The sequence below is a fragment of the Salvelinus fontinalis genome, chromosome 18, assembly GCF_029448725.1.
Source record: "Salvelinus fontinalis isolate EN_2023a chromosome 18, ASM2944872v1, whole genome shotgun sequence".
NCBI classification, from domain to species: domain Eukaryota; kingdom Metazoa; phylum Chordata; class Actinopteri; order Salmoniformes; family Salmonidae; genus Salvelinus; species Salvelinus fontinalis.
The window spans coordinates 21,323,449-21,339,362 of NC_074682.1; the positions used below are offsets into that span (position 1 = coordinate 21,323,449).

The 15,914-nt window shown below is 42.0% G+C and overlaps 1 protein-coding gene across 3 annotated transcripts in view; it reads left to right on the forward strand.

The window, feature by feature from the left end:
• Nucleotides 1–2,398: 2,398 nt before the first annotated feature.
• The window catches only part of LOC129815136 (rap1 GTPase-activating protein 1-like), a 178,727-nt gene continuing 165,211 nt past the window's right edge, over nucleotides 2,399–15,914 (forward strand). Inside the window, exon 1 of one of the 3 annotated variants that reach the window (XM_055868554.1) lies at nucleotides 2,399–2,777. The gene's annotated coding sequence lies outside the window, so the exon portion shown is untranslated. The remainder of the gene's footprint in view (nucleotides 2,778–15,914) is intronic. The other 2 variants (XM_055868558.1, XM_055868557.1) reach the window with 2 other exon arrangements.

The following is a 15,914-nucleotide window of genomic DNA, read 5'->3' on the forward strand; positions in this document are numbered from 1 at the left end:
CATTCAGAGACTTGTACCGAAGCAACTCCTGTGTTGTCTTGGCTGTGTGCTTAGGGTTGTTGTCCTGTTGGAAGGTGAACCTTCACCCCAGTCTGAGGTCCTGAGAGCTCTGGAACAGGTTTTCATCAAGGATCTATCTGTACTTTGCTCCATTCATCTTTCCCTCGATCCTGACTAGTCTCCCAGTCCCTGCCGCTGAAAAACGTCCGACAGCATGATGCTGCCACCCCTATGCTTCACCGTAGGGATGGTGCCAGGTTTCCTCCAGACGTGACGCTTGGCATTCAGGCCAAAGAGTTCAATCTTGGTTTCACAAGACCGGATAATCTTGTTTCTCATGGTCTGAGAGTCTTTAGCTGCCTTTTGGCAAACTCCAAGCGGGCTATCATGTGCCTTTTACTGAGGATTGCCTTTTACTCCACCCTCTATCATAAAGGCCTGGTTGGTGGAGTGCTGCAGAGATGGTTTTCCTTGCTCAGTTTGGCCGGGAGGCCAGCTCTAGGAAGAGTCTTGGTGGTTCCAAACTTCTTTCATTTAAGAATGATGGAGGCCATTGTGTTCTTGGGGACATTCAATTCCTTCGGCTTGGAGGAATGGCTTGGTTTTTGCTCTGACATGCACTGTCAACTGTAGGACCTTATGTAGACAGGTGTGGGCCTTTCCAAATCATGTCCAATCAAGCCTCATAGCAAAGGGTCTGAATAGTAAATAAGTTACTTCTGTTTTTTTATTTCTTAAAACCTGTCTTTGTTTTGTCAGTATGGGGTATTGTGTGTAGATTGCTGATGATTTTTATTTCATCAATTTTAGAATAAAGCTGTAACTTATCAAAATGTGTAAAAAGTCAAGAGGTCTGAATACTTTCCGAAAGCACTGTTTCTTGAAAGAAAGATTACAAAGGAACTCAATGGTGAGTCCCTCGTCTTAGATACATAAATCTCTTCTACTAATAGCAGAATATCTGTCTCAAAGCCTTCCATTCATTTGATGATAAATATACAAGACACTTGAAAATATATTAAAGGTCTTGAGTAGTTTCAAGAGAGCTAATGTAGCTGTGGAAATCGGACTTTGATATCAACATGTTTTGTATGTTCACCGATAGCAGACGAGTTTCACATCTCTCTATGAAAAGCAGAGATCAAATACTCTGATTAAACTGAGGTTGAGATAAAATGATACAGATGTAGGATCTCAATTTGATCACCCTGTTGCAGGAAGACTTTTTAAACTTGTAGGGTATATTGAGGTTGTAAAAGGTGAAGTTTGAAATTTCCACTCTGAAATTTCTGACTTGATTTCCCCTTACGAAAAATGTATAAGCCCCTACAAAAATGTACATTAATTGACATTCACGTAATATTTTATTTCCTGTTGCTGCAGGATTATTTTCCTGCTGTAGCAAACTGACTCAATTTAAGATCTTACATCCGTATACACTTTATGAACATTTGTGCTTTTAAGTGTGACACTATCATATGAAACAAGTCCAAGATTCAAATCAAGATTATCATCAGTAAAAACTGATCAAACATGCAGTTCTACAGGGAGTAATATTTGCAGTGTATTTTAAGAATGGATACTGGACTGTTATTCACTTGTTGCATGATTCTTGTACTGACATGGTCCATGACTAAAACAAGTTACCCTGTCTGGGATACGTTGTAATACAGCCAGGGAAGTACATTTACTGTTCTTGTCTTTGATTGACAGGGAGAGTGGGAGAAAGGAAGAGATATTTCAATTTAAAATACATTTTGAGTCAAAATGACTCACTCTGCCTTTCAAGTGTTGAAGGAGAGGGATGTAAAAGAACAGAGATATATTTAACAGAGCAGAGGATGGGAGGACTGAATAAAAGTTTTCATCTGTAGATCACCCTGCACATGTCCTGTCAAGTAATCTACATGATGAGACATATTTCTCACCAACTGAATTTGGAATGAAAGTCAGATCAGAAGAGAGCCAGTATCCCCCTAGGCCAATGGGTGTGTCAAACTGCTGGCCAAGGCTGTTTTTCTAGGTCTATACGTATTTTTTGGGGTGAAAAGTATAGAATTTGAGCAGCCTTCTTCTAAAGGGAAGATAACAATTGTGTCTGTCCCTCCCTACTGCTGCTATTCTATCAAGAAGAATAACGATTATCAGCAGGTAGCCTGTATGTTAACATAAACATGACCGATCAATCAATCGATCAATCAATATAGATATTTTTTTCAACAGTGAGAAAATATTTAAAGGCTAAAGCCTACAAACACATCTTACCTTCCACAGAAGTGCTGGTCAATGAGATTGGACAATTATTTTTTAATTGGCGATAATAAAATATGATAGTCTTTATTCTTCCATTGTAGGGATGGCTTTTTTTCTGCCTTACCATTTGGCGTGTATCGAACATTGGGTATTGAGGGGTCTGTGGGAATTGAGCACGTGACAGTGACAGCATATTTTATAGGATCTCAAAGAAAAACTGTTTATTTTTACTTGCTACGTTAGGTTACACTGTGCCAGATCTGCGCTGATACGTCGAGAGCGGATTTGTCGAACATCACAACTGCTCTGCTCAGGCTTTCTGAATAGAGACAATTGGCCAAATTAAACATTGAGAGCTACCCAAACGCTTGAGACGCGAAGAAACATCGATGAACTGGTCGTTTTTTTAGAGTAATGCAAGCAGCCTTCCTTCAACGAGTTCACCTGTATTGCGGTTAGTCGCGCGCCAAGCATACAATAACCGATTCATCCAGTGGATGCACCCGTACGGGCTCCACCAAAAGGTAAGATATTGTTTTTGTTTTTTAAGAGTCGGCATGTTGCATTTTATAGTGTCCATATGGTTGTAGTTTTTATTTTCTTTCTCTGATTATCAAGTTTCATAAAGCGCAACGTTCAACCATCTAATTTGTCTTCTATGTTAGGCTATACTTAAATTAGCGTACGATCTGCCGAAACGACCCTTATAGTCACGTGTTTATTTCACTGACCATAACACGCTCCTCTGATGTACATAGCACAATACCTTGTTGCGCTCTAGTAGCTTGTCGAGAGAGTAGTAAGGAGTGGCAACTCCTTTATTTATGATGTAGCAGCCTACACAGTTTCTTACTACCTGGTGTATCAAGTTGTGTATCACGACTCTGCTCTATGAGTCCCAATGAAACAGAACAGTGGATGTATTGTTATGTAGGCATGTTACTAGGTAGTTAACGTTATAAGTCTGTAATAATAACATTTAGACGTATGGCCCGCTGTAAAATAAAGCCCATATAGCAGGTGTCACACAGCTCCTTATTATGCACATGTAATACTACTGTAAATGGCCTCTAGTTGATCATGAATACCTATTACCTTACTATGATGGCAACTACAGTTGATAAATACATGATTTGATTTCCAAATATATCCTTGAAGGCCCAATCCAGAAAATGGATAAAAATTTCCAGTTACAAAAGCTGATTTAAGAACCAGTTGGCTTTAGGTCAGCAGTGTCAAAGTAGTTTTTTTCTAGAGGTTGCTCAGTGTACTAACACCTGTTAGTCGTATCTAGATGTTTTATCTACAGTATACTATGACTAATTATCTTAGGGTGCAAGCTACAAGCCTGGTGAATGAGACCCTTGTCTGTTGTATGTATCATTGCCAGAGATATTTTTCCCATCTCAGCAATGAGAGTTAGACTCAGTGATGCCTGCTGCGGTGGAGCGGGGGCAGCAGGCAGACTATTTTATCTCTCTCTCTCTATCCACAGTTAGTTTGCTTCGTCAGCCTTGTCTCAGCAAAAATTGGAAAAACAAATGAGCAGTTGATTCAGTATGTGTTTTTGATTGCTTGTGCAAAACATTTTCAACAACAAGGAAGGTCTATTAACTAAGTTAAAAAGCCTTAACATCAACATAGTATTCCCCTGCTGCTTATGGCTGGATAGGCTTGCATTGTCCCCTCCTCTCTGTGAAGAGAAACTGACAGCTGCTTGGGTGCAATGTAGGGTCCTAAAGCTATTTGCTTATTGTTTCCTTCTAGACTGACCTTCTGGATGTAATTAATGGGCCTCTACACTTAACAGGAATAAAACAGAAAAAATCCATTATTTTCTGCTGAAAGTGTGGGAGCCTACTGACGGCTCAATTTTGCCGCTGGCCAATGCTGATAGTCTGTTGGCCTAGTTCAGTTTTTGGTTTGTTTATGTAAATTCCACTTGATGATGTACCTATGAGGCCGTGTATTTCAGGGACAGACTGTTGTCATTGGTGATGTTGTTGTCGTTGCCCTTGTTACCATATTAAGACGTTGTCATGAAGTTCCTTGGAAAACTACAACCCTCCAGCAGTGTTCTATGCAATTAAGTAAGTTAAGGTCATCCAGATGATCTGTTGGCAGATATAACAATACTTTTGGAGTCATCTGAGCATCCCTCATTGGTAACAGCCCAACATTTTCCTGAAATAAGTCTGCTAAATAAGCAAAGATATAAACTAAGATTCCATTGCCTTGAAATTTCCCAGGTTTGTCTTTAAAAACACTTGAGCTGGCACCCATGTACCCCTCTTTCTATATTCTGGAACATGCCTGTGTTCATTCTTCTATGTAAAATTAAAATTAGAGTGAACTCAAGATTTACTATAAAACATTGCGACCTACTCAACACTCTCAGAATCTACACTGTGGTATATATTCAGGAGTCTTGAAGAAGCACTTGCAGTTTAAACTAATTGATCGTTTTATTCCCTATTGTTTTACAATTCTAAACTTAGGGAAAGGGAAATTGGAACAATAATCACAATCAGAAGTAGCATTCGTTCCCCCTGATGCTGCAGCCCATGCCAAACATCTCAGTTCTTTCTCTTCTCCCAGAGTGGTATACTACAAAGCACCTTTTCCCCACTCCTATCGATCCTTCTTCTATCTGTGGAACAGCTTGTTTCATTTTGGCCATAGACATATAATCAATAATCACTCTCCTTCCAGACCCACATCAAACATCTCCAATCCAAAGTCAAATCTAGAATTGGCTTCCTATTCCGCAACAAAGCATCCTTTACTCATGCTGCCAAACATACCCTTGTAAAACTGACCATCCTACCAATCCTCGACTTCGGTGATGTCATTTACAAAATAGCCTCCAAAACCCTACTCAATAAATTGGATGCAGTCTATCACAGTGCCATCCGTTTTGTCACCAAAGCCCCATATACTACCCACCATTGCGACCTGTACACTCTCGTTGGCTGGCCCTCGCTTCATACTCGTCGCCAAACCCACTGGTTCCAGGTCATCTACAAGACCCTGCTAGGTAAAGTCCCCCCTTATCTCAGCTCGCTGGTCACCATAGCAGCACCTACCTGTAGCACGCGCTCCAGCAGGTATATCTCTCTAGTCACCCCCAAAACCAATTCTTCCTTTGGACGCCTCTCCTTCCAGTTCTCTGCTGCCAATGACTGGAACGAACTACAAAAATCTCTGAAACTGGAAACACCTATCTCCCTCACTAGCTTTAAGCACCAGCTGTCAGAGCAGCTCATAGATTACTGCACCTGTACATAACCCATCTACAATTTAGCCCAAACAACTACCTCTTTACCTACTGTATTTATTTATTAATTTATTTTGCTCCTTTGCACCCCATTATTTCTGTCTCTACTTTGCACTTTCTTCCAATGCAAACCAACCATTCCAGTGTTTTTTTAGTTTTTATTTTACTTGCTGTGTTGTACTCCGCCTCCATGGCCTTTTTATATTTTTATTTATTTATACATATATCTGTTTGCCTTCACCTCCCTTATCTCACCTCACTTGCTCACATTGTATATAGACTTATTTTTTTTCACTGTATTATTGACTATATGTTTGTTTTTTACTCCATGTGTAACTATGTGTTGTTGTATGTGTCGAACTGCTTTGCTTTATCTTGGCCAGGTCGCAATTGTAAATGAGAACGTGTTCTCAATTTGCCTACCTGGTTAAATAAAGGTTAAATAAAAAATAAAAAAATGACTGAATATGCATATAATCTAAAGAAGGGTTTTGTAACCTCTAAACCTGCCAATTTGACTGTTAAACTCATGGGTACACTAGCAATGGATGCCAGTCTTGACTTGAATGGGAACTGCCATCTATGGATTATATGTTTATGGTTGGTTGCAGCTGTCATTTAGTCTTTTTTCAAATCTCTAAATAAAATGACGCATAAAAACGTATAGTTTGGAAAGCAACTGCTGTCATTACTAAATGTCTCCTGTGCTACGTGTTTTAACATTACAAAATATTTTACCCCTTCCAAAAACATTTGATTAATAAAATATTTAATCAGTCGTCTTCCTCAAATGAAGGGGATGATGGCACAATCTTTGCGAGAGGGAGGATATCTGATTTTATTGGTCCTCAACTCGTGACTCAGACACTTCAAGATAAATGGAGTAGAGGTCGACCGATTATGATTTTTCAATGCCGCTCGTCGTATGTGGAAGGGCTTGCAGACGATAACGGTTTACAAAGGGAAACCCAGCCATGAGTGGCCCAGTGATGCAGAACTCCCAAACTACACTAAATGTCTTTTATGCTCGCTTTGAGAAATACAACACAGTCTTGCGTGAAAGCCCCTGTTGTTACAGATGACTGTGTGATCTCGCTCTCTGTGGCTGTGAGTAAAACTTTTAAACAGGTTAACACTCACAAGGCCGCCGGGCCAGACGGAAAACCAGGGCACGTTCTCAAAGCTTGCGCAGACCAGCTGGCCAGTGTCTTCACAGATATTTTCAATCTATCCTTGTCCCAGTCTGTAATCCCACCATGCTTCAAGCTGATCACCAAATACACTATATATACAAACATATGTGGACACCCCTTCAAATGAATGGATTTGGCTATTTTAGCCACACCCGTTGCTGACAGGTGTATAAAATCCTGCACACAGTCTTGCAATCTCCATAGACAAATAATGGCAGTAGAAGGGCCCATACTGAAGAGCTCAGTGACTTTCAATGTGTCACCGCTTGATATAGAGGTCCTGGATGGCAGAGAATGCGGCCACCGTGATGTACTGGGCTGATGTACCACCCTCTGTAGCACTTTGCAGTTGAGAGCAGTGCATTTGCCAAACCAAGGGGTGAGGCAGCCTGTCAAGATGCTCTCAATTGCATGGCTGTGTGCTCAATTTTATACACCTGTCAGCAACGGGTGTGGCTGAAATAGCCGAATCCACTAATTTGAAGGGGTGTCCACATACTTGTATATATAGAGTATCTACCTCAAATACCTAATACCCCTGCACATTGATTTGGTACTGGTACTCCATGTATATCGCTTAATTCTTGTGTATTTTATTAATCTTGTGTTACTGTTTTTCTTTGTATTATAATTTTTGTACTCCGCATCATTGGAAAGGGCTCGTAAGTAAGCATTTCATGGTAATGTCTACACCGTTGTATTTTGCTCTTTTGACAAATACAATTTGATTTGTGAGTCATTGTTTAAGGAGTTGTGGGGTCATCGGCGTAACATGAAGAACAATGATTCATCCGTTTAATAGCTAAAGCCTGGAGCCACTGGGGAGCACATCTAACCTGCTGTGAGTGGATTCCACACAGGGCTCAGTCTGGGTGCGACGATGACACTCCTGAGGCCACTGCTTTCTTTCCCCTCTCTCTCCTTGTTCTAGTTGTGTTCTATGAGGCAGCTGAGTTTTAATGGAGAAATATTTCAAACCTTTTTCTTTCAGTCTTTGTTTACAGCCTCCAAATGTCCAGAGATGAATACATTGAGCCTCTAAAAAGTAGATATTTCCTGATTGGGTGTCTTGGAGCTTTCCTCCATTTTCCTTTTCTATTCTCTCTGGAATCAGATTTGGTTCTGAATAGGTGTGTAGAATGGTTCATAAAGGTTCAACACTTGTGTGCTCAAGAGATGGCAAGGACGGTCGCATACAACTATCCATATTTAATGCATACTGCTTGCATGGGGGATGACAAATGTGTTTGATTTTATGATAATGAACTTCCACTTATTTTTCATACATGTCCCTGAGTGATCATATTTTCTCCCTGTTAAAATGTGCATAGAAATGAGGAAAATCTGAAATGGGGGTATGCGTGCAAGGTCACTGAAGGTGAATTACAACATGACAAACAGTAGGAGCATGGTGCTTTTCGCTAGGGGAGGAGGAAGACAACACCCTATACCATTGTTCATGCTTCAACAAGTTCGGTCTACCAAAGCAAGGCAGGGCTCAAAACACTAGTGTATGTTTTGGAGTCTTGTTTTATTGGGAAATGACTGTATCAATATCTTCACCAATCTGAAGTGGGAATTGGGCCACTTTGCTGTAATGACCCATCCCTCTTTCTTTATCACTAGTACCACTCAGTGGCAGGTTGTCCTGGTGTACATCTTTTTGATGTCATTATCTTTTTATTGTACATTTTTTTTGTACTTTTCCCCCTTTTCCTTCCCCAATTGGTAGTTACAGTCCTGTCTCATCGCTCTAACTCCCATACGGACTCAGGAGAGGCAAAGGTCAAGAGCCATGCGTCCTCCGAAACACAACCCTGCCAATCCACACTGCTTCTTGAAACACTGCTAGCTTAACCTGGAAAACAGCCTCACCAATGTGTCAGAGGAAACACCGTCCAGCTGGTGACCGAAGTCAGCTTGCAGGTGCCCGGCCCGCCACTTCATGCACAGTGCATTTTTCCATCACGTGCAGTGCACTCTTCCATCACATGTACAGCTGATTCAGTGATCTAGCACACTAATGAGATGCTATTGAGCTCACACTACTACACTGTCTGAGCCAAGGACTACATGCTTTCTGGTAAGTTTTGATTACATCAATGGGTGGGGTTATGTTATGTTATATATGTCATATATGTTATATGACATACAATATTTTTTGTTAACTAGTAAATAGTGGCCTTCAGCAGTGTGTTTAAAACATTTCTAACTTGTTAACACTTTCTGCTAGTTAGTTTCTGCTACCATGTGGGTTTTAGCTTGCTTGAGGCTGCTAACTGAGGAGTGTTAATTCACCTGTTTCCATACACGTTTCATTTTAAAACATTAATCTTACAAAGGAGTTTAACTATTTATCTGTACATGGAATTGTATTTGTTTTTCTTTACTCGTTTTTTTCTCATCTTTATGTAATGAACACGAGGGGAGACAGAGATCTGGTTTAAAGTGCAGGGCGCAGAAGGTGTTTATTGCAAAGGACCACAGGAGGAGGCAGGTAGCAGGGTCCATCGGCAGGCAGAAGGTCATACACAGGGGGTCCAAAAAGGGCAATAGTAAGGCTAGTAACATAGTCCGGGAGATCAGGAAATAGGTAGATAACAGGAAATCCTGTTACCTAAAGGGCTACAGTACAGGCAGACAACAGGCAAAAAGGCATCGTTAGTGAGGCAGGCAAAACTATCATACACAGGAGAAATAAATCCCGGGAAAACCCAGTACTCTGAACGACATGTGTCACAAACAAACAAAACCTCACAGTGATGGGGTGCAAAGAACTGAACTAAATAGTGTGATAATGACATACGGGTGTGTGAACAGGTGATTAGAATTCAGATGATTGGGATCTGGAGAGTGAGTTGAGTTCAGGGGATCTAAGTGTTTGAGAGTGTGAGCTGGAAAGTGAGTTGTGTTCAGGGGATCTACGTGTTTGAGAGTGTGAGTTGGAAGCAGACGTTACACTTTACAGGAAAATACCACGTGCACTATCTGATGTGTGGAGACATTTCACTTTAGCTAATGTAGAAGGAAAATATGTGTACATTTGAAAATACTGTGCCAAATCATGTGTGAAGAATGCAACAAAGCTGCATTATCATCTGGCAAAGTGCATAAAGTTCCCTCAGCGCTCACAACAAGCAAAAGTCCCTCTACCTCTATTCAAGGTGAAAATGATTAATCAGACACCTTATCGATAGCAACAGCTCATGGTCCTCCTGGAAACAGAAGTTTTCTTGACTCAATGGAGGAATGTAGTCAGAGAAATGCTGATGAATGTCTTGCTCGAGCTGTGTATGCAACTGGTTCACCTCTGATGCTCACAGGCAATGTGCATTGGAAGAGATTTCTGAATGTTCTTCGCCCAGCATACACCCCTCCAACCAAACATGCTTTATCTACTCATTTGCTGGATGCAGAGTTCAACAATTCAAGTGAAGGTCAAGCAAATCATAGAGAAAGCAGACTGTATTGCAATCATCTGTGGTGGGTGGTCGATTGTTAGTGGCCAAGGAATAATTAACTACCACATCTCCCCCCCTCAACCAGTATTCTTCAAGAGCACAGACAGAAGGGACAACAGACACACCGGTCTCTACATTGCAGATGAGCTGATGGCAGTCATCAATGACCTTGGACCACAGAAGGTATTTGCACTGGTGACAGACAATGCTGTGAACATGAACGCTGCTTGGTCTGAAGTGGAGGAGTCCTCCCCTCACATCACACCCATTGGCTGTGCTGCTCATGCATTGAATCTGCTCCTCAAGGACATCATGGCACTGAAAACAATGGTTACACTCTACAAGAGAGCCAAGGAAATGGTTAGGTATGTGAAGGGTCATCAAGTTATAGCAGCAATCTACCTCACCAAGCAAAGTGAGAAGAATAAGAGCACCACATTGAAGCTGCCCAGCAACGTCCGTTGGGGTGATGTTGTCATCATGTTTGAGGGTGGGGAAGGAGTCTCTCCAAGAAATGGCCATATCACAGTCTGCTGATATGGACAGCCCCATCAAGAGGATCCTCCTGGATGATGTATTTTGGGAGAGAGTGGTAAGCAGCCTGAAACTCCTGAAACCTATAGCAGTAGCCATTGCACGGATTGAGGGAAACAATGCCATCCTGTCTGATGTTCAGACTCTGCTTGCAGATGTAAGAGAAGACATCTGTACTGCCCTGCCCACTTCACTTCACATCAAAAAGCGTGAAGACTTCTGCCTGAAGCCTATACACGCTGCAGTGTACATGTTGGACCCCAAGTATGCTGGCAAGAGCATCCTGTCTGGTGCAGAGATCAACAAGGCCTATGGTGTCATCACTATCATATCTTGCCACCTTGGCCTGGATGAGGGCAAGGTTATTGGCAGTCTGGCGAAGTACTCTTCCAAGCAAGGGCTTTAGGATGGAAATGCAATATGGCAGTTGTGCCAACAAATCTCATCAGCCACCTGGTGGAAGGGACTTTGTGGATCTGAGGCTCTTTCCCCTGTTGCCTCCATCATCCTCCAAATCCCACCAACATCAGCCACCTCAGAGCGCAACTGGTCCTTGTTTGGGAACACACACACCAAAGCACGCAACAGGCTGACCAATACAAGAGTTGAGAAATTGATGGCCACCCGGGAAAATTTGAGGCTTTTTGAGCCTGACAACAAGCCATCCTCAACAAGGTTGGAAAGTGACAGTGAAGATGAGGCCTCAGAGTCTGATGTTCAAGAGGTGGATATTGAGGAGGTCCAGGGAGAAGACATGGAAGCCTGAGCGGAAGACATCCAAAGCTTTAGTTTCTAGACTATCATTTTAAAGATGTATGTTGGAAATTGTTTTTGGGAGAAGCAATGGATCATTGGGGATCATTCAATATTCCCTTTCTTTTGTTGTTCAGTGAAATCATCCCATGTGAAGAGTCAACTCATTAAAATTAAAGTTCAATTCGCAAATAAATTGTTTTTTTTATTTCTATTGGAATGATTTAATAATTTGCAATTATGTCTACTTATGATGAGGTAAAATGTTTATGTTTCTGTCTTCATATGATATGTTAAATTAATCCAATGCAAAAAACATCTACATTTAAACGGTATTAATATTAATTTGCATATATTTCTGTTAATTCCCATATATTCCAGTTAATTCCCATATATTCCTGTTAATTCCAACGGAAAGTTTCCACCTCTGAATATTCCCCAAAATGTGCAATCTTATGTCAACAGATGTATACGTTTACGAAATCAGACTTTTTGGATATAATGTTAATCATATGTTCGAAAAAGACCTCAACGTGAATAATCATATTTGTCTTGGTAAAATTTATTTTGTAACATAAGGAAGTGAAATTTCATCACCAAAGCACATTTTCACCCACTCTGGGCAGAGTGGGTGGACAATATATTACATGTAACTAATTACATGGAATCATTTATTCCCCAACCCTGCTAAAAGGTCAGGAAGGAAGGATGAGCCCAGTATAAGAGTCATTATCCGCTCCAGAGCCCAGTGGGCATCTTGGCAGTGCCACCTCCACCATTACTCAGGCAGTGTGCATGGGGACCTTGGCTGGCACTGCTGCCTCTGTCATTATCTAGACCACAGATGGACTCACCACCACCCTATCACTAGCTACGTAATGGCCAGGGAGACATAGAGAGCTCATGGTTGGTTTCTTGGGTTGCTTCCCTGCTACAAGGATCTTTTCCAAGTCAACATTAAGGACTTACATAAAATTAAGGGCCCAGCAAGGCCTGGGCTTTTCTTTGGTCTAATTCATGGACAGAAGAGTGATTATCGGACAGTCAAGTCAGTGCGAAAATTAAACGTTTTGAAAATAAGTTGATCTCAGTAACGTATATGTATTTTTTTCTGAACGTCACAGTTGTGTAAGCGTGGCCTATTGACTGGAGTGAAATTAGGAAGTGGATACTGCAAGCCAAGGTCCAGACGCTCCTGTGAAGCTCGCCTTCAGCATCATGACATCAGGAGGAAGAGGGAAGGTTAGCTGGGGCTCTCTGCAACGCTTATAGGCCTGCAAGGGTCATGAGTCACTCTTGTGATGAACAGATGATGACCTGTTTGTCTGCTTTCCGCTCCGTCAAATGTCAATCACATCTCAGCTTGTTCCTGTTTCCCTTAGCATTCTGCTTCCTGGAGTGACATTGGTCGTCATGTAATGATGTGTAACTCAAAGGTTTAAAATTCCCAGCTTGAGCTGATATTTGATTGACACAAAAGTAATGCACATAGGGGGAAATTCTGACCTTAGTTAAGCATGCGTAAATGGAACGTAATTCCTTTTTCATGCACCTTTTTATCTATGTGTATTCTGACCTTGAACTTAAGCATGAGAATAGCATGCTATCCTCCTACTATGCGTTTGAAATGGTGATTGAATAAATGAAGGTGTGTCTACGTATTCTGACCTTGACTTAAATACTTAATAATTCCACTACCTCTACGTGTGAGGAAACCATGAATACGGTCTAGGTTTCTTACTTTCGTGCATAAAGGCTCTCCAAACATTTTTTTTTAGGATTCATAAATATTTTCCTAACCCTAATAATCTACAAGATCAGAGTATTTTTAAATGTACGAATTGGTGCTGAAACGGAGATGGATATGCATATACAGTACAGTTGAAGTCGGAAGTTTACACACACCTTAGCTAAATACATTTAAACTCAGTTTTTCACAATTCCTGACATTTAATTCCAGTAAAAATTCCCTGTTTTAGTTTAGTTTATTAATTAGACCATTTAAAAAAAACAAGCACACATAAAACTTAAAAGCCATACATGCACATGAATAAAATCATTGAGGATAACACACAATAAAGTCTGGGACTTATTTCCATTTTGGTCCTCTTCAGACAAGATGCCTAAAGAAGATCAAACACAGTATGGCAGTCTGTCAGGAGGAATGGGTCAAAATTCACCCAACTTATTGTGGGAAGCTTGTGGAAGGCTACCCGAAACGTTTGACCCAAGTTAAACTAAAGGCAATGCTAACAAATACTAATTGAGTATATGTAGACTTCTGACCCACGTGGAGTGTGATGAAAGAAATAAAAGCTGAAGTAAACCATTCTCTATAGTATTATTCTGACATTTCACATTCTTTAAAATAAAGTGGTGATCCTAACTGAACTTAACTAAAGAGCTGGTGTAGCTGAGTCAGGTTATTGGGCCTCCTTGCTCGCACACACTTTTTCAGTTCTGCCCACAAATTTTCTATAGGATTGAGGTCAGGGCTTTGTGATGGCCACTCCAATACCTTGACTTTGTTGTCCTTAAGCCATTTTGCCACAACTTTGGAAGTATGCTTGGGGTCATTGTCCATTTGGAAGACCCATTTGCGACCGGTTTTGGAGCAGTGGCTTCTTCCCTGCCTTTCAGGTTGTGTCGATATAGGACTCGTTTTACTGTGGATATAGATACTTTTTACCTGTTTCCTCCAGCATCTTCCCAAGGTCCTTTTGCTGTTGTTCTGGGATTGATTTGGACTTTTGGCACCAAAGTACGTTCATCTCTAGAAGACAGAACGCGCCTCCTTCCTGAGCGGTATGATGGCTGCGTGGTCCCATGGTGTTTATACTTGCATACTATTGTTTGTACAGATGAACATGGTATCTTCAGGCATTTGGAAATTGCTCCTAAGGATGAACAAGATTGTGGAGGTCTACAATTATTTTTCTGAGGTCTTGGCTGATTTCTTTTGATTTTCCCATGATGTCAAGCAAATAGGCACTGAGTTTGAAGGTAGGCCTTGAAATACATCCACAGGTACACCTCCAATTGACTCAAAATGTCAATTAGCCTATCAGAAGCTTCTAAAGCCATGACATCATTTTCTGTCAACTTAGTGTATGTAAACTTCTGACCCACTGGAATTGTGATACAGTGAATTATTGTAACGGCGTTCCTCCTCCTCTTCATCCGAAAAGGAGGAGTAGTGATTGAACCAAAATGCAGCTTTTGAAGTCGACATAATATTTATTGAACAAGACGAAAAAACACGAAACGAAATACACTTGAATAATTAACAAAATAACAAAACGGAGTAGACAGACCTGGACGACGAACTTACATGAAACACGAAGAACGCATGAACAGGGAAACTGACTACATAAAAGAACGAACATACAAACAAACCGAAAACAGTCCCGTGTGGCGCAACGACATACACAGACACAGGAGACAACCACCCACAAACAAACAATGTGAAACAACCTACCTTAATATGACTCTCAATCAGAGGAAATGAAAAACACCTGCCTCTAATTGAGAGCCATATTAGGTCACCCTTAAACAAACATAGAAACAGAAAACATAGACTGCCCACCCAAACTCACGTCCTGACCAATTAACACATACAAAAACTAACAGAAACAGGTCAGGAACGTGACATAACCCCCCCCTTAAGGTGCGAACTCCGGGCGCACCAGCACAAAGTTAGGGGAGGGTCTGGGTGGGCATCTGACCACGGTGGTGGCTCAGGCTCTGGGCGAGGTCCCCACCCCACCATAGTCAATCCCAGCTTACGTTTCCCCCTACGACTGACCACCCTCCTATTCCACCCACTTACTTTTAATGGTAACCTTACGATAAGAGGCAGCACCATTACAAGGGGCAGCACCGGGATAGAGAGATAGCTCAAGACAGAGAGGTAGATCAGGATAGAGAGGTAGCTCAGGATAGAGGGGCAGCTCCGGACAGAGAGACAGCTCTGGACTGAGGGGCAGTTCTGGATTAATGGCCGCTCTGGGCTGAGGGGCAGCTCATGACTGGCTGACGGCTCTGGACGCTCATGGCTGGCTGACGGCTCTGGACGCTCATGGCTGGCTGACGGCTCTGGACGCTCATGGCTGGCTGACGGCTCTGGACGCTCATGGCTGGCTGACGGCTCTTGCTGCTCATGGCTGGCTGACGGCTCTGGACGCTCATGGCTGGCTGGCGGCTCTGGCAGATCCTGTCTGGTTGGCGGCTCTGGCAGATCCTGTCTGGTTGGCGGCTCTGGCAGATCCTGTCTGGTTGGCGGCTCTGGCAGATCCTGTCTGGTTGGCGGCTCTGGCAGATCCTGACTGACGAATTGCTCTAGCGGCTCCTGACTGACTAACGGCTCTGACGGCTCGGGACAGACGGGCGGCTCTAATGGCTCGGGACAGACGGATGGCTGACGGCACTGGGCAGACGGATGGC